Source organism: Zootoca vivipara, chromosome 5 (assembly GCF_965207765.1).
Source record: "Zootoca vivipara chromosome 5, rZooViv2.hap1.1, whole genome shotgun sequence".
In the NCBI taxonomy this organism is placed as follows: Eukaryota; Metazoa; Chordata; class Lepidosauria; order Squamata; family Lacertidae; genus Zootoca; species Zootoca vivipara.
This window is the reverse complement of record NC_142588.1, coordinates 23,154,583-23,177,571: the sequence shown is the minus strand read 5'-3', so window position 1 is coordinate 23,177,571 and position 22,989 is coordinate 23,154,583. Positions and strand designations below refer to the sequence as shown.

Below are 22,989 nucleotides of genomic sequence, written 5' to 3'. Positions count from 1 at the left end.
TCACCGGAAAACTCCAAGGTGATCGGGGGTGGAGGGGAGGAATAGGGGCTTGAAAAATATGCCAGATGAACAGAGGAGAAATTAAAGGCTTCATTTTCATGCTTCTCAAGCAGCCCACTCTAGCACAGGATATCAATGCACACAGTTGATGTGTATGAGCATCATAACGTTTCTCTAGTATCCATGATGGATGCAGCAAATCCAGATGGAAATCTGGATTCTCTCATCCAGGGAAACTAGTTGCATGGTGCAAAGCATTACTACAGCCAGGGATGAGAAAATATGGCCAGTTTCTCATTTTTCCAGTGTTAAATTCAGTTCTCTGTATTTCCTCATCAGTTTATGAATTATTATTTTTTAAAAATGTCATGAAAATTCACCAGCATTTTAGTGTGGATTTCTCCTAATAAACACATTCCGCACGTGCTTTTGTCCACTATACAGTTTCCCCAATACAATGCATTTTGATATGTTAGCTTTTCCAATATACAGTGGTGCCTCGCTTAACAAACGCCCCGTAAGACAAAATTTTCGCTTAAAGAAAGGATTTTTCTAGCGGAGGTTGCCTCGCTAGACAAATTCATTTTACGAAAAATTCGTCTAGCGAATCGCGGTTTCCCATAGGAATTCATTGAAATTCAATTAATGCGTTCCTATGGGCAATTTTTTTAAAAAAAAATTCAATGCATTCCTATAGGATTCGCTAGACAAATTTTTCGTTATAAGAATAGACCCGTGGAACAAATTTAATTTGTCTAGTGAGGCACCACTGTATATGCAGTTTTATGCACATATTGATTTCCTGGATTAACTGCATTGCAAAACTGGGTGGTGTGCACTTTTCGAACGATAACTGTGTTTTGGTTTGCAAATTGCTTTGGAAAGTGTGAATTAGTTAGGTCAACTTTTAATTTGAAGTGATACAAATTTCTCCCCACATCCCTAATGCAGCTGATTGAAACTACTTTCTTTTAGCTGTTTTGCCCTGGATGCCTCAGCATCATCATGGATAAAACAAGTGCTTAGAAAGTTCATTTTAAAAAGGAATTGGTTACAGTTACAATTACAGTTCACCCCCTCCAAAAATGAACTAATTTTGTTCCAGTTCAATTCATAATTAATTCATGTGGTCCTCAGCATCCCCCCCCACCAGTTTTCTGAATTTTGCAATCTGCTCTGCTAAAGTATAAAATATGCTTATGAACACTAAGAAACCATCAAAACAGACACACAGTTTAAAGTGAACAATTTTTATTTCCCCCAGCATAGAATCATAGAGTTGGAAGAGACCACAGGGGCCATCCAGTCGAACCCCCTGCCAAGCAGGAAACACCATCAAAGCATTCTTGAGATATGCCTGTCATGATAGTCATGATAGTTTTTCAGATAAGTAAAAATTGTAATTAAAATGGTCACAATCACACATAAAGTGCAATGAATTCCATATAATGTGTGTGTGTGTGTGTGTGTGTGAGAGAGAGAGAGAGAGAGAGAGAGAGAGAGAGAGAGAGAGAGAGAGAATTAAAACTGAATTGAATTAAGAATCACCCAGAGTTGCACTGCAAAGAAACAATTCATGTTTAGTTCATACAGGAATTGTAGGAACACTTTCAGGGGTAATTCTGAGATTTTTGAATTAGGTAAGTGAACTAGTTAATCCGAATTAGTTCATGGCAAGCGATGTATAAAACTCAGGGGTTTTTTTTCTACTAAAGCTTCCCTTTTCTGCTTCTTTGATTATTAATGCAGACAATTTCTCCTCATAGTCTTCTGACCACGAACCTTCAGTTGATTTTGTAGAATTCTCTTTCATATTCTTTTCACATATTACTATGTCTTGTCCTTTGTTAGCCTTTAGTATTGTCAAAATCCATCTTTTTCTATTTTGACTGCTAGGATGATTGCCTGGGCTCCGATAATTTTTCACCTTCATTACTGTAATATTTTACTTTCGGAGCACCCTGCCTCAAACTTTAATCTCTGTTCCGAATGCTGCTCCTCGGGTAATTCATTCCACTTGTCATCTTCATCATGCAATACCTCTTTATCATCCTCTCCTTTATCTCCCACTTCCTTCCCCCCATGCAATTTAAACTGTGTTTATACCCTTTAAAAATTCTTTGTGTACTGGTTCTTCCATTTTTGCCCAAGTCCATGTTCGTCGGCTTTGCTATTCTGAGTTTTGGCTTCCTTGTTTCCATCAACATGGTCTGAATTTTCTGGACAAAGCAGAGGCAGATTGAGGGGAGTGTGCCCGCTTTAGTTGCACTGGGCGCATAGCCTCAGGGGCACCACCGGGGATTCAGAACAATGTTTTAGAAGAGGCAGAGGGACGCCAAATTTTGGCACTGCACAGGGCACCACTGAAATTTGAGATCCCAAGATCTGCCACTGCCCCAGTATTACTTTGTCAGGCACAATAGAGCTGGTCCAACAAGGCATAGCCCCGCCAACCTCAGCCTGCCCTCACCACCACCTGTCTACTTCCTTACTTACAACAAGTTCAGAGGTTGGCACTGCCTGTCAGCTTCCTCCTCTGTAGTCTCAGTGTTGCCGATTCAGGACATGTCAGGAATTTTCCTGACGTATGGCGAGCCTAGGCTCTTGAATCTTCTACACAACTTCCTTGCAGGCTAATACTGTACCAAACATCCAGATGAAAGTAAGCATGACCAAGGGGCATGTGGGGAAGTAAGAGTTTGGGGAAACCAAGGAGGTTTAAGTGGAGGGGGGAACACCCTGGATCAACTGAGCCAATCTGATCCATGGGAATAATTTTCTCTCTGCCACAAATATGACAGTCAGCTGAACCCCCGGCATAAATTAAAAAAACATCTACAGGCCTTCTCAGTAAGAAATTGTTCTTGGTCAGCTTTCTGTAAAGCTTGCAACAACACATGATTTGAGGTAGGCATTCTGTTCTAAGGAAACACTGTGACCCAGCCAATTTAGCTTCCAACACTATAATATGTGGGTTTGTTTTTCTTGGACCAGTCTCTCCAACGCTCAGTTCATACTTCCTTATTAAACTCACTGTCCTTACAGTATCAGTGGTGAAATAAGGATCTTGGGTGAACATGCTGACCTGCCAAATTTAAGAGCTAGAAAATCTCTCAGCATTGAGCTGTCTTTCCCAACCAGTGTGGTTTTGTGCCAAGTAGCGTCCATCGAGATCATTCTGTGATGTAGTTCTGTGTAACTGCAACAATGAAAGAAATATCACCCTTCGCTAACAGGAAGTCAAAGGCAGAAGGAAATTTCTACCACATGTGTAGCATTAGTGCACTCAAAGCTACGGCATTTGATTCCCACCCCCCTACCCCGTTAAAAAAAAGCAAATCTTGTCTTGTTGAGTTGGCTTTTGGCAAGTCCAAGCATAGTAAAGTATATCTCATGTTTTGTTAACACCACAGCATTGCACCTGGCTACCTGAGGAATGTTCCTGGTGGGTTTGGCTCAGAATGTAAGGAATTCTAATAAACACCCACAAAAGTAGGTGGAAAACGAGCACCAAAACGAAAAAGACAAATTCAGGCCTTATGAGGGGAGTCACTGAATGGCCAGCTTTGAATGTTTTGATTTCTTGTCCCGTTTGTTTATTAATTTTATTTGCAATTTATTGACGTATGCTCTCTGGGTGACTCTCAAAACAAATGCAACAATTAAAATTAAATAATAATAATAATTAATTCAATATTTTAAAACTAAGAGGAGCACTAGGAGAACAAAGAGGTCTTCCCTTGGTGCTGAAATAGATGACATGGTGCAAGACAAACTGTTCTGGGAAGGCTCTTTGCATACCTGGGCTGCCACTACCAAAAAAGCCTCTCTGACAGTTACTGACTCACACTTGCATGCACAAAATGGTGAACCTGAGTCCTGAGCTCACATTATCAGAGTAGGTGTGACTTAGCAGGCTCTCAGACTTTCTGTGCTTCTTGGATAAAGCAAGAAGTCATGCGGCTATGGCTCTCTGCAAGTGAACTGAATCTCTCTAAATGGAGATTTTATGGCTTGCATCTTTGCTAGCCTAAAGACTGCATGATTCTTTTGGTAAGAAAACCAAGCCCCCCCCCTTTTAAAGTCATATGGAACCTTTTTCTTCTTCATTTTAACTGCCAACAGATGGAGATATGTTTGTTGTTAACTTCTGGAAAAACTGTGAGTAAAATATTCAATAATTTGCAAGGCTAAGTGTGATTTAGTCTAGCCTAAGTATTTTTGTGGGGAATGTTAGTTTAAAGGTAGATGAGGGCAGATGCAAAATCTAACCAAGTTTTAATGTGCTTGGACCAATCACCATTGTACTAACTCCTCTACGGGGGAGTAAGCATCTCTCTTCCATAGTGTACAGACATTCAGCAGAAGGACTCTGTCAAGACCAAATCCATGCAGAGCATGTAGAGTTAACATAGGCTGCATATACATGATACGTTTAAAGCACACTCAAAGCACATTTGCCCCCTCAAAGAATTCATGACAGTTGTTTGTTAAGGATAACTGGGAATTGTAAACATTGCCCAGAATTCTCTGGGGGAATGAATGTGCTTTAAAGGTATATAGCGCATACACAGTCATAGATGGATGGTTCATATGTAATGCTAGAACATAGAATATAGCCCTAGATGCGTAGATTAGCATAAGCCTGAGCAAAGTCAGAGGCTTCTAAGTTCCTTCTCCTTTGTGTGTGGGCTGGAGGAGGATTTCAGCAACATTTTGTGCCCCCCCCCAATCTTGGCATAGTTTTGCCTACAAATCAGAGCTTGTGGTTTAAAGCAAACTCTGGTCAGTTTTAAAAAACCAACTTCAAGGCATGCATTATGAAGCTGGCTTTTTGAACTAGCCAGTGTTTGTTTTAAACCACAAGCTCTGGTGTGTGATGCTATGCCAGAATTCTTTGAAAGTGAAACTAAATGCTGCATAATTCCTTCTCCTGCTGTGTCTCCTCTTTTTCTTCTAGTATCCTCCTCCTCCTTACCCCCACCCCACCCCTTGGATCCTTGTCCACCATTACTGATCTTTTCATTGTGAAATCTCTCAGGAATTTCCAAGGAAACATGGCGTTCGCTTGGTTACATTTTGGAAAATACTGATTTACATTGCCTCAGTAATCCTCCCCCAAACCCTGCCAGGTAGGTCAATATTATATTTTTACCTATGTATTGCAAATTCGAGAGAGAGAGAGAGAGAGATATGCTGCTTGATTTCATGTGTGGAATGAGGTCTGGACTCCAGCTGGTGTGAAAAGTAGAACCATAGACTCATAGGGGGTTTGTAGGCCCCCTAGTCCCTCCCTGAAGTTTTTTCTTCATCAATTGATGATGTGTCACTGTCCTTTTAAAAGAAACCAAGTGGAACTCTGGGGAAAGGAAGGGGAAAACAGATTCCAGGAGAGTTGCGAAGGCGTGAGGTTATCTGTGTAGGTCTTTGCTGAATTTGGGATTTTTTCTCAAAGATAAAATTTTAATTTTCTACAGGTCCTTGGCCTGGAGTGTAACACTGATTATGCTACACTGCACCAGCTCTCAAATGTATACATTATAAGCACATCTATGAATAAAGTATTCATACCAAACAAATGCCCTAAATATTTACTAATTAGAACCCTCTACTTACAAAAATTGTGTGATTTTTACAAGTCAGAACCATAAACCTTAGTACCGAGGCAGTAGTATTTTCCAACAGAAATGCTGCAGTGTTTAGCTCCATGTACTGCTTGATTTTATTCTTAAATTTTGTGCACCACTTAACCATCAAAGCCTCTAAATGGCTTACATAGAACATGAAACGTACATTAAAATTAGCAGCAAAAGTCAGATGTTAAAAACAAGTTGACCAAAAATATTTTATTTATTTGTTACATTTATATGCCACCATTATCTTCAAAGGATCTCAAGGTGGTCTCCATGGTTCTCCTTCTCCCCATTTCATCCTCACAACAACCCTGTGAGGTAGGCTAGGCTGAGAGGTAGTGACTGCCCCAAGGTCACCCAGTGAGCTTCATGGCTGAGGGGGGATTCAAACCCCCCTGGTCTCCCAGTGTGGTGTAGTGGTTAAGAGCGATAGACTCGTAATCTGGTGAACCGGGTTTGCGTCTCTACTCCTCCACATGCAGCTGCTGGGTGACCTTGGGCTAGTCACACTTCTTTGAAGTCTCTCAGCCCCACTCACCTCACAGAGTGTTTGTTGTGGGGGAGGAAGGGAAAGGAGAATGTTAGCCACTTTGAGACTCCTTTGGGTATTGATAAAGCCGGATATCAAATCCAAACTCCTCCTCTTCTTCATAACTCTAACCATTACACTACACTGGCTTCCAAATATAAACAAAACCAGTACTCTATTATATCCCATTGAAGTCAAATGGACTTAAGCAGACTTAACAGTGTACACCAGAACTTTCCAAACTTTTCTTGTTGGTGACACACCTTTTAGACATGGATCATTTTGCCACACACTAATTCAGTTTTATTAGCAAACCAGCAGGCTGCCCGCTCCCTTTCCAGCCCCGGGAGGAGCGTTGGGACAGTTTGTGCGACACACCTACACACTGCAGCCAACACTAATGTGTCACTACACGCACAGTTTGGAAAGCTGGAAGCTAATATTCTGCCTTGTAAAGGTCTTTGGGGGACGGGGGCAGATTGCGGTTTCTAGTCGAACAATTTCTAGTGTGCTGTAGCTTTGTATAAAACTGGTAATATTCTCAGCTTTTTTAAAAAATGAAAATATTATTCTAAGACACCTTCGAAGGTCACATATTTGAAATCATCATAATCACCATTCCAGGCAACTTTCCTTCACAAAGAGGGAATAATCTTGGTGAGAAAAATCTGGTTGATGTTTAAATCGGAGGCATAACTTTCTCCTGTCGCCATCTGTCGTCTTGCATCTACCTATTCCCTAAGTGCGTTTCTGGCTCACTCGTTCTTTCTTCGTGACTAACCTCACATGCCTCTGTTGCACTCATTCATTTTGCAAGAGCAGCAGGGTTTTCCTAACTGTGAAGACATGAAATGTGCTGTGGATTGAAGTGCCATATTAGACCAGTGGCAAGATCATAGGAAGGAATATGGAAATGTGATCCAGACAGGGATGAGGCCTTGCATAATAATAGTGTGTGATGGTTCCCTGAGCAAACCTCCTTTATTAAACATCACACCAGTGAGGTTTAGCGGAGGGTGGGAGGTGCTTCAGAGAGCGATTTGCCAAACCGCTCTCTGAAGCGCTCCCCTCCATTAAACATTGATGGGGTAGCATTAACTAGATGGGGCCAGCAGTAAGCAGGGTCACCCCCTCCCCCAATGAGATCAGACCCCAGCCTTGTAAAGTGGCACAGGGCTGGTGTCGCTCCAGTGGTGAGGACTGGGCTGGCGCACAGTGGGCTCCTCTCGCCCTCCGTGCCCCGGGCGCCGTCAAAACACGCTCTGTCACTGCCCTGATGTGCTTGTTTTCTGGGTGCAGGGTAATTTACATGAAGAGTTTTCTGCCATTTGATGTGGTTCAGTCCATTTTTCCAGCGCCTTCGGTTCCACATGCATTTTCAATCTGTGAATCAGTTTTTCACGCACTGGCTAGGGATTCAACTCGCGACTATTGCGAGCGCAGCTGGGGATTTCCTATTGTTGGCAAGGGCAGGACTTGTGCATAAATTCTCTGCCTTCTACAGCCAACAATTAGACTCCCTTGCACATATTGTTCTCTGAAATGCAGCCAAATCCTTTTGGAAGCAAGGTGTAATTTGCGCAGCAGCAATTTTAAAATTCTAGATACATTTCCCCCCCCCCCTATTAGTAGAGTTATAGCCTTATGAACCATAATGTATGGGCCTTAATTCAGAACACTAATACCCTAATCTAGCATATTGATATGGACACAGGAACAAAATGCCAATGCATACAAATATCTCCCCTGCTGTAAGGTCTTTCCTGGTCATTTTGATGAAGTTGGCAGCTGTGTGTGCATTAATCTTTGTTTGCGTGGAACTGATGCTTCTGTTGAAGTAAACAGGGACACCAACAGCCCTGAGGAAACTTTGTGCGCATATCACTGGAGCTGCAAAGCTCTGGCTATGAATTCAGAACTGAATAGGAAGCAACACAATTCCAAGGGTATCCTTCAGCCCCAATTGATTGCAGTGGATCTTACTTCCAAGTAAGAAGCATTGCTAACATTTTTTTCCTGGCAGGGCCCTTGTGCCTTTAACAGCTGTGCAACAAACAGAAAATCAACTGGCGAGCCATTTCACAACAAGCAGATGCAGCGGTTGGAATAAGCTACACCTGATGGAATTCTGCTTGCAGATCTGGGCCATTGATGAGAACTAGCTATGCTCAATTTCTAGAAAAAGAAATGCCAAGGTTGAAATAGGTTTGGAAACGCCACCACAACGCCCTTCACACATAAATCCAAAATGTGGAAAGTGGGCCAGGGGGCGGGGAGACCAGACCACCTTTGCTAGCCGTGTCCCCAGTGTTGCACTCCTTGGGACTATCATCGCCAGCAACACCTCCAGCCCCAAATGTCCATGTAATCGGCACAATGCTTGAAAGGGGTGTCCTCACCTGTACAACTGTATGCGCTTAGACTATCCTTTCAAAAAGGACTCGGAGCACAGGGCATGAGGGGTGGGGCCAATGGCCTTTGGAGTGGTAGAAATGGTCCCCTGCCCCCTACAGACATTGGAGAGGGAAGGGTACCTAACACTTGCTTAGAGAGATGTTCATCTAGTCTTACGCCATATGCTCCAGGGTTGAGCCTTAGCATTGGAAAGCACATGCCGGAGCAGAGTCTTGGTGAGCCCCGGCACATTTTAAGCCTCTGGGGCTTAGGAAAGAAAGTTACCAATGTACTAAAGTAACTAGGTCAGACAGGGCCTAGGAAAAGCAAATGCGTAAGCCAGTCAGTCATTTAATATTTATGCACTGCAGAGCCTAATCTTTGAGCATGAATCATCTGGGTACATACATACTTGAAAGAACTCAACTCACCAATAAATATATAGCCAAATTATAAGTGGTATCAAATGCTAACAACCTGAGTGCCACAAGCAATGTGTTAGGAAACCAAACAGCTACAGATGTGTTTCCCATTCCAGAAAACATGACAACAATCATTGGGGGGGGGCAGTAAGCTTGTGCAACCTATTTTCCAAAAAACTTCACTTTAATGATAAGAGGTGGGGATATTTCCAACTGGACGCATTCACATGCCACAGAAGGCCAAACTATGGTTTACTGAGGGCTTCACAAATGTGCTGGTTCCCTGTTAGCAGCAGCTCATACCTGCTTTGTTCCTCTTGGTCCTTTTAACACAGCATGGGGCAGCAGCTATGCCAGGTTTAGATTGGTATGTAATTCAAACTGGGATTGTGGTTAAGGTCTCTCCTCCTCACAGTGACTTGTAGTCAAAGTGTTTTGCTCTCCTGGGCTTGGACAGCACTTTAAGTCAAACCTTGGCTCAGCTGTCACAGTAAAAGCTTCTCTCTGGGAACAAGCACAAGGGTTGTGTTCCTGCCCCACCCCACATTGATGGAGTGTGCATTAGCCCTCCCTGCCTTGTTACACCCCTGTTATGCTCCCGGTTTCACCCTCTTCCGGGTCCAAAATGACCCATGTGTTCGCAGTTGTGCATCAATTGAATGTGTTCAAAATGGTCACAGCCTGTAACGGAAATGCGAAAGACCTTTGTATTATGAGGAGTTAGTGGTGTACAGCAATCAGTGGCGGAGCTGACATGGCACGTGTTTTGGGGCGGGGCATGCGTTTTGGGGGCGGGGCGGGCAGCGGCGATGGCACCCCTGGGATCGCGTTGCTCGGGGCGCACCGCCCCTATCTTCCTACGCCCCTGACAGCAATAGCTTCTCTCATGCTCAGACTTTTTTGGGGTCTGGGACACTGTAGGCAGCCACATTTCTTTTCTTGCATTTAGATGCCTGTTGATAAGGTGGCTAATTTCTTATCTATCACTTTGTCATGGGTAGATCTTCAGAGAGCCCCAAGTCAAAGGGGCACTGGTGTACATTCCAGGAAGAATGTACAACATCAGAAGGCTTGAACACAGCTACAAGCTGTCTCTCCCAATACACAAGGGTTTGTGTGAAATAGTGCATATTTGTGCTTTATAGTTACTCAGACAAGTGTACAGCTCAACAATTGTGTATATGGGTCCACAGATTGTAAGGCTGCTGCTCTCTTACCATACCCCTTTCCCCAAACTGTTACACTATACTGTAAAGTCACTTAAACTGAAGTAGAATAAAATGGGGAAAGAGACAAGAGGAAAAAAGGAAACCACGTATATTTTCACTGGAGTTCAAGGAAGTTGGCTGCCCTTTTCTATTTGAATGGCAAGTAGAACTGAGCACCCAATATCCACAGGCACCTTTGAAACCTTTAGGATTAATTACTTGACTAAATTTTACTTCCCTTTCCCTTTTGATGCATGATAAGACCTGAATAGGCACTAATTGACTCATAGATCCCAATGCAGGTGTGAAGGTGATTTAAAAGGGCCCATTTGCAATGATGGTCTGGATGCTAATTAAACCCTCAGAAGTTTTGTGAACTTCCATTTTCCTGCTGTCAAGGTTAAAAACTGAAATATGGAAAGAACGTTTGACAAATGAGAATCATTACATTTTTCTCATTTGCTGTGCTTGAATTAAACTTTCTAACCCTTCAGGTTTAGAGGTTTAATAGTTAGCTTTCGTTTCTTTTATACATGGTGTGCTTTGCTACCCAATCCTATCAGGAGGAAACATAATTTGACCCTTCAGGTATGTAGTGGTTTTAGTAGTAATTAAGGGCAAAACCACTGGAATATGGCAGACCTATCTGAAAAGTGTTAGTTTGGGGAAAGGAAAAATAGCAGATACAGACAAAAAGAGAATCCCCTGGATGCATAGATCTTCTAAGTTGCTTCCCCACTTCCTATAGCATAGAGAGAGACCATACATTTGCTAAGTTAAAAATGGTTTACTTACAAATTCTTCAAAGGTCAGAATCATGTGCTTTTCCATACAGCAACAATAAAAGGCATGCAGTATAACTTAGATTTCAAAATGGTAAGCAGGGGTGCCAATTTGGATAAATATTATGAGGGTTCAGGTAATCCCTGTCCCACATAACCAATCACATGATGCAAGTGCACACACAACATTTGAATGGGAACGACCATCAATTTTGTGGGGGCTGAAGCCCCTGTGACACTTACGAGTTGGCTCCTATGATGGTAAGAATTTTTTAATTATTTATATAGAAGCACAAAGATCGTTTGCTTAAGCCATACAGTTTAAGCTTGGAGCATCCAGCTTAGGCCTCCTTGCTGGTAGGGTTCACATGGTGGAAGAGAGAACAAAGGGTTTGGTAACCCTTTCTCCCAAGGTGAGAGGGTGTGACCAACTTAAGCCTGGCAGGACAGCTTACTCTATGGTATTAACTCCTTCATACATTAATTAGAGTTAAGCATGTTCGTTATGGCAGGGACGTGGGTAGCGCTGTGGTATAAACCACAGAGCCTAGGGCTTGCCGATCAGAAGGTCGGTGGTTTGAATCCCCGCGACGGGGTGAGCTCCCGTTGTTGAGTCCCAGCTCCTGCCCACCTAGCAGTTCGAAAGCATGTCAAAGTGCAAGTAGACAAATAGGTACCACTCCAGCAGGAAGGTAAACGGCATTTCCGTGCACTGCTCTGGTTCGCCAGAAGCGGCTTAGTCATGCTGGCCAATGACCTGGAAGCTGTCTGCAGACAAACGCCGGTTCCCTCAGCCTATAGAGCGAGATGAGCGCGCAACCCCAGAGTCGTCTGCGACTGGACCTAATGGTCAGGGCTACCTTTACCTTTATGTTGGTTATACAACGCTGGATACACCCCACAAAAATGGACCCCTTCTTGCATGATTTCCTCTTGTGCTCTGCTGTCATTAAGTTACCAGTAAGCAGTTCCTCTCTAGTGGCTACCTAGAGTGTGCCCTCTCTGCTTTGTTCTCCTCTGGGTCTTGGGGCAGTTTCATTCTCATATTCCCAAACATCTTTGCAGTTAACTTTACCTCAGGCCTTCACTAGAGTTACACCCTTCCCATTTAATGGATTCTTTAATGGCTTTGCAGTTTCATCACAGCCTGCAGGTGTAAAAAGAAAAGAAAAGAAAAAGAATTGCATTCTCAATAAATCAAGAGGAAGGCATCTTTATTTGATGTGCCGAGTCCCATTTGTGGATATATGTCTCCAGACTGTATTAATGTCTGCACATATTTTAATCCTGCCCCTCCTTTTTGGCTGGACCTTCTCACACTTCACTACTGATTCTAATCTATTTCTGTCTTAGTTTAATTTGAAGCAAGTCAAAATCCATTAGAAGAAGAAGAAGAAATGGAATGAGAAGGGCTATCACAAATGTTTTAACTGCTAATAAATGCCCAGAGGAGTTGAACACCTATTACATTTTACCTCTTGATTGCTGTACCAATAAAGCTGACACCTCGATAGCGGAGAAGGGGAAGGAACCTGTAGCCCTTCAGATGCTGCTGAACTACAACTCCCATCAGCCCCAACCAGGATAGACAATGGTTTAGAGAAGATGGGAATTTTAGTCCAGCAACTTCTGGGGGAAGGCATATGTTCTCCATCCATGCCCTTCCAGTAACTAACTGCCTAAGCCAGGGGTGTCAAACTCAAATTCATTGGGGGCCGCATCAGCAGTTTGGTCACCCTCAAAGGGCCGGTTGTATCTGTAGGACTATGTGTCCACTCTTTATTATCATAAATTATTGTCACTGCATTCAATTATTACTGTTTTTTGTAATAATGTAAGTAATAACTAGCTCTGAAAGCAGAAACATAGTCAGAATAATGGCAAGTAGATATTCAAATGTACAATTATTGTACAATTTATTGAAAAATGATTTTTGGTAACTGCACTGGGTGGTGGAGGCTCGCTAGGGTTTCATGCAGGACCTTTGCAGAGCTACTAGTACCTGGAGATGCTGGGGTCCTTCTGCATGCAGGACAGATGTTCTGCCAGTGAGCCACCACCCTTCACCAAAGGGACTGGCTGAGGTTGACTCACTGGACCTGCTCTCCTGGTTCCAGGGTTTAAGGGCCAGAAGTATAAAGCAGCATCCTATGTTTCTGAGGAGAGGGAGAGGGAGGGGAGGGGAGGAAGGGAGGAAGGAAGAAAAGAGGGAGTGGGACGGAGAGAGGAAGGAAGGAAAGAGGGAAGAGAAAGAAGAGTAGGAAATAAGGAAGGGAATAAAGAAGGAAAGAAAAAGAAAGAGGGAGAGAAGACGGAAAGGGAGAAAGAAGGAAGGAAGTAGAGGGAAAGAAAGAATAAGAATGAGGGAGAGGAAGAAAGATGGGAAGGATGAAAGGAAGAAAGGAAGAAAGGAAGTAAGGAAGAAAGAAAGAAAGAAAGAAAGAAAGAAAGAAAGAAAGAAAGAAAGAAAGAAAAGAGGGAGCAGGAGGGAGAGAGGAAAGAAAGAGGTGAGAGAAAGAAGAGTACGAAAAAGGAATAAAGAAGGAAAGAAAAAGAAAGAGGGAGAGAAGACAGAGATAAAGAAGGAAGGAAGGAGAGGGAAAGAAAGAATAAGAACGAGAGAGAGGAAGGAAGGAAGGGAGGGGGGTCGCCGCCTTGATTCAGCGCCAGAAAAGAGCGCGAAGGGACCCAGGGGCAAAAAGCATTTCCTGTGCAGCGTGAGGCAGCGGGTGTCCATTTTAGGAGAAGTGCGTAAAGCCTCAGAGTTGCACGTTCCTGAGGCTGAGCCGCTGCTGAGCTCACGTTCATGAGGCTGAGCCGCAGCAGGAGGAGGAGGAGGTGAGGCAAGAGGAGGAGGAGGAGGCGGCTTGCTGGGTCGGTGCCCGGCAGTGCCGTGTGGAGAGTCCCGAGCCTCTGGGACGCAGCAGTGCTCTGTAGCACTTTGAATCCTCCTCCTGCTGGGTGCTTTGTCTGTGCTTCAGCAGCAGCAGCAGCAGCAGCCGTTTCCAGGCGCCGAGCCGTGGCAGGAGGAGGAGGATTCAAAGTGCTACAGAGCACTGCTGTGTCGCAGAGGCTAGGGACTCTCCATGCGGCACTGCCGGGCGCTGACCCGGCAAGCTGCCTCCTCCTCCTCCTGCTGTGGCTCAGGGCGCTCCACCCAGCGCTGCTCCGGCCGCCTTTCTACCCCCCCCCCGCCCCAGCTGTTTGTCGGCGCGGCGCTTCAGCAGCAAGGTCCCGCTGCTGGGTCCCGCTGGCTGGGGTGCTCGGCGGGCCACATGACGATGTCTGGCGGGCCGGATTTGGCCCCCGGGCCTTGTGTTTGACACCCGTGGCCTAAGCCTACAATCCTAAATTCCCAATCTTTGTAAATCTGGGTGAAATAACTGAGCAAACATGGAAAGGTTGAGGCTTCGTGGTACAGTTGAAGACATTCTCCTGCCTGAAGCAAGGATGGTGGCACCCCATTGAAAGCAGAGAAGCTGACCGGATTGGCGGTTGAATATTTTCTAACTACTGGAAATAGGACAGCGCCCTCCACCCCCACAAGGTCAGCAGGCTACCTTATGGTACAGAGTTGGCCACGTGGCACATGCAGCTCTAGTCTCCAGCATCTTAGGCTACCCCCTGAGCTCCAGCTACAAAATCTGTGGCCCAAAACTGCCACCTCACCTTGTGGCATCGCAGGGCTTCTCTTATCCCAGAAGGTGGCTGCAGCAGGCCTACAGCATAGCATGGTGACACATAGAAATGATCTCAGACGGATCTCAGTGGAACAAATCTTTGTTATGGGGCAACTAGTCAGTGTAGTCTGCATTAGGGATGGGGGAGAAATTTGATTCAGTTGGCATTTAAAAGTGAGTTTATCAAATCCGTATTTTCCATGACAATATGAAGACTGAAATGCAACCACACTTCAAATTTCACACTTAACCTGAATTTTGTGGAGCATTTCTCTAACCAAGGAATGTTTACAAAATTACACGTCTTAGGGGGTAATTTGCAAAACAATGAATATGCTACTTAAAATAACATACAAAATGCATTTTATTCAGAGAAACTGTTTGCAAGGAATGTGTACACTAGTTAAAATGTATAAAATGTGTTTATTTGGAGAAATTCACAGTGTAATGCTGAATAATTTTCATGATACTCTCCTCCCCCCCCCCAATGATACTCTTAAAAAACCCAACAACCCACAAATTGCTGCAGCAATGTGGAGGAGTGGGAAGTAATGTGGAAATTTAAGATTGGAAAACTGAAAAAGTTAAGAGAATTGAAACACTCAATTCCTTCCATTCATAGTCTGCATTCCTTAAGGGGCAAACAACAAGCTAAAGGACCTCTTAATTTAATAAGAGGAAGATTTCTCTTAAGATTGTGGCCATATTTCCCCCCCCTTTTTGAACAGCTTTGATATATTTTCCAGGGGCATGACTATAGCTTGGTGATATGGCAGATGGTTTGCCTGAAGAGAGTCTCGGGTTCAGTCCATGGTACCCCAATTTAAAATGAAATAGCAGAACTGGGAAATACCTTTGCTCCCTGAAAGCATGGAAACCAGTTAAAGACACAGTAGAGAGCACTGGGCTAGACGAGGGGTGAGGAACCAAGTCTCGCCACATGTTGCTGAACTGCAACTCCCACCATCCCTGGCCATTGGGCATGCTTGCTGGGGCTGATGGGAATTGTAGTTCAGAAATGACTGATCCCTCACCCTTGGTCTAGACCAGGCATAGGCAACCTTGGCTCTCCAGATGTTTTGGCACTACAACTCCCATGATCCCTGACCACTGGCCCTGTTAGCTAGGGATCATGGGAGTTGCAGTTCCAAAACATCTGGAGAGCCAAGGTTGCCTATGCCTGGTCTAGACAGACCAGTGACCTGCTTTGGTATAAGGCTGGTTCTTATTTTGTTGTGAGTCTGAGTCCTTTTCAGGCATTACATCTAGGTGTTATTTAAATGTGAGGGGCAGCGGGAGTGAGTTCACTGTCTGCCCCCTTGTTGCTAACCCTGCCCCCTTCCAACTTGTGGTAGGTGAACATCTGCAGTGGGGAGCCCCAATTTTCCATGGTTCTAAAATGCATGGGGGGGCATAGGTACAAAAGCTTCCCTGCAGCAGAAATTCATCTTTCTCGATTTGAAAGGTGACAGAAATGCCAATGGGGATGTTGTTAGCAAACATATTCCCTCTGCTCCTCTCACACTTACAGCCTGAAGCATTACTTCTGTTATAGTGATTTCCATAAATAAATGTTTCTCTCCCTGAGTTAGGTCTTAAAGGTAAGCATCACGTGATGACTAGTGAGGCAGCAAATGAATGTCAAGTAGAATTTTTATTAAAGATTTTCTTGGTTTACAAAAGTATGTGCAATCTCCCCCACCCACCCAAAAGTAACATGTTTAACAGATACAAGTAAGTTCCATCTCTTTTTGAAACTTTTCCTTGCAAGGCACTGACATGACCAGCCACCAGGTGGAACGCTTTGAAAAGTGTATGAAAGGCGGTTGGAGGTTGAACAAATTGTATCCTGGATCAATTGCTCTTTTTCAGCAGTGCCGTTTGCTGTTATTAAACTCTCAGCATCTCATTTGTCTGCTCTGGATAACCACGCTGAGAAGCATGTTCATGACCCTGGTGATGAGAACTGATATGGCTGTCTTCATATCTCTTCATTTTAAGCCCAGAAAAACAAACACACTTGATAACTTCTCTGCCTCGACAGCAGCCCTGTGAAGCAAATTTATGCACACTGCACTTCTGATGTCTTTTTTTTTTTGGAAGTGGGTAGCCATCATGAAAAGGATTAGCAAATGTTAAGGAGAAGGCTCTCAGAAAGCCGCTGCCTTTCCTCACCAATTACTGTAGTTCAAAAGGCAACTCAAAATCGGCACTGCCAAAGATGCCATCCACAAGTTGGAGCTGCAAATTTCTTTTATCTGAAAATCTGTTTGTTGGAGAGCAATTTGTGTGTGTATTTGTGTTTGTGGGAGAAATATAGGATGCTTTTCCACAGTAGCAACAAATCTATACATTTGATGCAAAAGATAAATTTGAGGAAACTGTAATGAATAGATAAAACCTTTATTTTTTTAAAAAAAATTAAATGTTTTTACTGAGTTTTTCTTGGGTACAATTTGCAGATGAAACTTTTATAGATAGAAAATCTCTCTCTCTCTCTCTCTCTCTCTCTCTCTCTCTCTCTCTCTCTCTCTCTCTCTCTCTCTCTCTCTCTCTCTCTCTCTCCTCTCTCATTAATTGTTAAAACTGCTGTCAATAGCAGGCTTTAAAAAATATATGGTTTGTATTTGCTGGTTTCTTTATGACATTCCTTCCTTTCTGATATTCATATGCTATCCTGTAACCTAAAATTCCCTGAGGGAATTACAGTGAATAAAGATAACAACAACAGTAATACTTCACCTTGTGGTCACTTCATTCAGTAGAGCAGGCATCCCCAAACCTCGGCCCTCCAGATGTTTTGGACTACAATTCCCATGATCCCTGACCACTGGTCCTGTTAACTAGGGATCATGGGAGTTGTAGGCCAAAACATCTGGAGGGCCGCAGTTTGGGAATGCCTGCAGTAGAGGTACCTGGAGCAAGCAGGACATCGAAGAGATCCAGGTTGGATATACATGGGAGAAGATGATATTTGGGTTATGCACCAAAAGGTGACCTGTATATAAATGAATTTCTAATTCAGATGAACGCCAGATCATGGTTTGGAGACACAGAATTGCCATGTGTGAGGAGGGGAGAACACAAAAGCCCAGGTCTCAGTGTCCCCTCATGTGTATCACATCAAACCAAGATTTGGTGTTCCATCTGAATCAGCTTACTATTGCACCTGATGTCTGGCCTATGTGTGCACAAGTATACCTGTTACTCATTTTAAGCCCTTTTTTAAAAAAACCTCGTCATAGTAATTAAAGGGAGATTTTAAAAGATCCTTTACCCCTACCCTTTAAATCCATCTTCAGCTCTAGTGATAGCAAATGTGGAGGGGGGGGGAGAAGAAAAGCATTGGAAGAGACAGTTTATTAGCTATTCTGAGGCTGTGTAAACATTAGCAGCTTAAAACTCAGGCCATTTCCCCCCATGGCATTTCAAGTCACATTTGCATGTTGCTGCACAAACCAGAGAGTGAGAAGGGATGTCCTAAGCACATTACCTGTTTGTTTCCCCCACACCTGCACCTGCCTCCGTTCATTAAGCTGTGATTGCACATGCAAAACAGCTGCCTCACACGAACATGCCTCAGCTTAACTGTGAAGTGATTGTGGCTTATTGTTTTCAAATGGGGATGGAGGGGAAATGCATCAAACAGCAGTATTCCTCAAGAACTACGGGATATGGATGGTGGCTAATGGTCGGGACATAGTGTGGACACAGCTTCAGACATCAGGAGCAGAAGGAAGCCTACTGGAGCCAGAGGAAAAGGTAATGCTTACACAGCATTTGTTAATTCATCTATGAAATGTTATAGGTATTAAAATCGGGTCCCCTCCAGCTGATTCTACATGACTGGGGCCATGGGTGTAACCAAGGAGGGGCGGCTGCCCTCTTAAATAAATAAAATTCAATAAAAATACATAGCAAACTGAGGTTCTGCCCCGCAAACAAAAGGCTTGCCCCCCTAGCAAAAATCCTGACTGTGCCCATGACTCGGGCAGTTTTGTGCTTAAATGTGACAGTAACAATTCCATGTGTGTATTTTAGCTTTCAGACCCAAGCTGGCACACTGTGTATTTCATTGAAATTTCTTGTGTTGAGGTCCTTCTTGAGGTAATTGGATGCTGAAATGAATCCTCCCCCCCCCGGTCGAATCTGGTGTTTCTTCTCTAGCTTAAATTCACCCACTTCTGGAGTCCTTTTTCCTCAGTTCTTTTTGTTTTACTTCATCTTCCTTCTACCATAGGCTCTTAACTGCCATTTTTACTGAAAAATCTTCTCAAGTTCCATCTTTCTTTGTTCACAGCCTGGGCCCCCATTGGTCAGGGCAAAGATGCAATGACATCATCACCCTGACCAGGTCATTCCATCTGATGTTGCTCCTTTTTTGCCTGTGAGAGTTGTGATATGAAGCAGAGCGTGTTCAGCTAAAGAACTGACACAGTTGAGGGTGGAGTGGAAAGTTAGGTGCTTTCCCCCTTGCTTCTCTTTCTTTTGTTAACCCAATAGCTGAATAATGTTTTCTCTCATAAAATGTGACATTAAGGGTTCTGTTGCTCTTTTTAAAGGCGTTTAAATAATTCACAATGGTGTATCTCCACAGCGCTGAAAACGTTGTTAACAAGTGTCTCTCTAGAGAGTCACCATTATGCTTTGAAATTCACACTCCTTGTGAGAAAGGAAGAGTTCAGAACTTCTTGGCATCATAGAAACCGTATAACCCAAGCATATTATCATTTATTCGTATAGCATAATCTATGTACATGGTGCTTTGGAAAGAACAGGCACGTGAGCATTTTATTTTAGTGGATATTGAATATTAGAACATAAGCATTGTGATTTTCAGTATGCACAATATGGAAACAATATGTTCCAAAATTTGTATTTGAGAACATGGGCACATGCCACAGGCAACTCCCAGTTAACCATGAACTTCCTGTGGCATTATATGAAAATACTTGTTTTCCCCAAAGCCGTGTATCAAATTGATCTGAAGCCTCTTAAATGAAAGGACTAGACTCTGATGTAGCTGGTTTGTTGTTTGAGGTACATTCTTGCTTTCGGACCATAGTTTTCAAACTTTGTTTTGAAGGAACCTGGGGTACCTCAGAAGCTGATCAGCAGTTCCTCAATGAGATCACCATAATGGCAGACACTGGGATGGGGAGGACGTAATGTAGATGCCCCAACAATAATGCAGAGACATGCAGGTGCAAAACCGCATTTTACACTAGTGGGAACAAGACCCATTACAGGTTGAGCTGCACCTTTAATTGCATCCTGTGGTGATAGCCTTCCTCCTGTTTTGCTGTAGTCCAGGCATCTCCAAACTTTGGCCCTCCAGATGTTTTGGACTACAATTCCCATCATCCCTGACCACTGGTCCTGTTAGCTAAGGATCATGGGAGTTGTAGGCCAAAACATCTGGAGGGCCGCAGTTTGGGGATGCCTGCTGTAGTGGATTTGAATTTTATAGAACGTGTGACCTCTTGACTTACGGTAGTTTGTCCTGAAGTTTCACATCTTGCTTACTGCTAATTGGAGGTTTATCTCTACTTTTCAACTGTGCTTTTAATTTGAAGATGATTTGTTCATCACAGGTTTATGAGGAACTCACGCATCTTCTGTACAGCAATATCACTGTCTTGATACAGTCAGTCAAGTTTTGTCTGAGTGCCAGCCTCTGTGTCTGCCTTTCTTAAGCAGGGAACCTGGTAGCCACAAAATGGACAACCCGAAGAACCCTAGACCATAAGTGTATGTATCTCTGTGCTTTTGGATAATTAGATTCTAACATCTATTACTTTGAACTGGAGCTATGTGTGATTGCTGGAGACTATGCTATTTAATGTAACCTGGTAGAGGCATTTATTATTATTTTTATTGGTTAAAATAATATTGCTATCACATAGCAAGCAAGTTGAAAGACAGGTGCACCGATTCAGTTTGGAATTGGGTTGGATATGCAACCATTTCTGCATTGTGACATTTGCTCGTGAGGCTACTGTGTCTGGCTGTGTCTCTTCATGGGGTTGCACAACTGACTTGTGGGGCTATTTGTTGTGTCTCACTGTTTCAGATAAGGTCAAGATCTGAAATTAAGAGGACTGACATGTCTTAGAGCAGTCAGTCCCATCCTGAATGCAGAGATACAACAGAATTACCTTCCCTTAGGGATGCAACCCTATCCTACCTGGGGTTAAGCCCCATTGAAATAAATGGAGCTTATATTGATGTAAATGCACATGGGATCAAACCACTATCGGGCCCCACCCATTTGCCATGACCCACAGAGCACATGCCTTTGCTCTCCTTACACTTGACCAGGAGGCTAATCTTGGCTATTTCCTGAAATTTGAAGGCTTGATTAGCTTTAACACTTGCTGAATTCGCAAACTCATAACACTCTCCCTTTGTCTCTCTCTGAGACTTGGGCTCAAAGGCAATTTTGTGTTTCCAACTTTTTTCTTTCTTTCTTTTTATAAATGACTTTCCTTCAAAAGATCTGAAGAGGCAGGGAAGCTATGCCAGTACCTTTGAGACATCAATCACATATGGTGGGAGAAAATGATACTTTGCAGATCACTGAAATTTAATAGAACAATTTGTATCGGCCTACACGTCTGTGTGCCATCATTCTAGCTCTGAGCAGCATCTTATGAGATAACAGAATCACATGTTGCAACTCTCTCTGAGTTGCTATCCTGGCCTTCCTTCCTTCCATCTAGGAATCCTTATAGAATAGTGGCAAAGCGCCCAAATAGTGTTAAATGTGCAAATACATAAAATGTACCCGACTCTGTCTGAGTACGTGGGAGGGCTCTTGACCACTCTGAGCCAGAGTGTGTATGCATAATTTTGGTCTGCACCCAGCACACCACTGTGGTGACCAGGAGGTTCCTCACAAGTGGATGGGCCAAAAAATACCCTCTTTGTTGACACATAGTTCGATGGATGTACCACTTAAGAGCTCCAAAAATGCTCGGTTAAGGAACTTCCATGAGGCATTGGGCTCCTGGCCACTACTGGGAACAAAATCCTGGACTAGATATGCCAGTGATCTGAACCAGCAAGGCAAATCTAACACTCAAGACCTGGGCAGCTACTCAACCTTTCCAGGTGCTTCTGGCAGTCACTGTTGTAAGAGAACTGTGGATCAATATCTCTCTCTCTCTCTCTCTCTCTCTCTCTCTCTCTCTCTCTCTCTCTCTCTCTCTCTCTCTCTCTCTCTCTCTCCCTCCCTCCCTCTCCCCCTCTCCCTCTCCCTCTCCCTCTCCCTCTCTGATTAAAAATCTTTTGGTTCCTAAATGTAGTTTGGCTAAAGAAATATGAGCTAGTCTTGCTTGGTAGCACACCATGCTTTCATGTTGTGAATAATTAATGTTCATTGGGTCTGTTTATTGGTCTTGGGGGTATTGCTTGGGTGATTGATCGTTGCTTCGCACACAGCTTTTACATAATTTGGCAAGTGCACCTTGCTCTAGAAAATAATAAATGTGCCAAAGGATGGGAGTTATCCCTCCCACCTCTCCGCACATTTAACAGCAACAGCCATATTTTCTGTTGTATCTTGGGTTTGATAAAAATAGGGTGCTGCTCACTGGAATGGCTTGAACTTGTGCTTGGAGATCACCTTATAATGGGGCCATGGGCTGATTTGCAACAAGGCAGATTAGTCCCAATTGGTTTTATGGGCAAGCTGGCACCTCTGGCTTTGACAAGGTATCTATCTTGCAGAAGAATCTTTGGGTCTAAGGGAACACAGTGCTATTTCACACATTCTGTGGAAGTAAACCATGAGGTTTGCCCGCTCAGTGTATACTTGGCAGGGATTTGCAGCCAGTCTCAGCACTCTGCCAGGAGTCGCTGGAGTTGGGAACCTTTGGCTCTCTACGCAGCTGACCAAGTGGTGGACCAAAAAAAAAAAAGCAGTTTGGAGCATCTTACTGGGCTCCTTACTGGTCCTACCCACCCAGGCTGGTTATTGGCCCCTCCAAACCTGGAAGAGCTATTGAAAGCTTCCTGTTTGGACTGAGTGATCACCGCCTTCCTTCTTATGTTAGGGAAGGACTGTACTCTAATAGGTAGAGCAACTGCTTGAATAAACCGTCCCAGGTACAATCCTTGATATCTCTAGGTATGGCTGGGAGAGACTCCTACCTGAAATCCTAGGGAGCCACTGCCAGTGTAGGCAAGGCTAAGGTAGATGGACCAATGGTTTGGGTCGGTATAAGACCACTTCCTGTATCCCCCCCTTCCTCTATTGTCTCCATGCTCCTGCTGTATCAGGCCCCAGGCCCATCTAGTCTAGCATTCAGTTTTGACTATGGCACAATCAGGGCAAGTG

The 22,989-nt window shown here is 43.7% G+C and overlaps 1 protein-coding gene across 7 annotated transcripts in view; it reads left to right on the top strand.

The window, feature by feature from the left end:
- Positions 1-3,913: 3,913 nt before the first annotated feature.
- The window catches only part of FAM13C (family with sequence similarity 13 member C), an 87,308-nt gene continuing 68,232 nt past the window's right edge, over positions 3,914-22,989 (top strand). For 2 of the 7 annotated variants that reach the window (XM_088670224.1, XM_088670218.1), the window contains exons 1-2: positions 3,914-4,053; positions 5,042-5,132. The gene's annotated coding sequence lies outside the window, so the exon portion shown is untranslated. Of the gene's footprint in view, positions 4,162-5,008; positions 5,133-18,271; positions 18,411-20,344; positions 20,400-22,989 lie in introns of those variants that run through there. The other 5 variants (XM_088670219.1, XM_088670222.1, XM_088670225.1 and 2 more) reach the window with 5 other exon arrangements.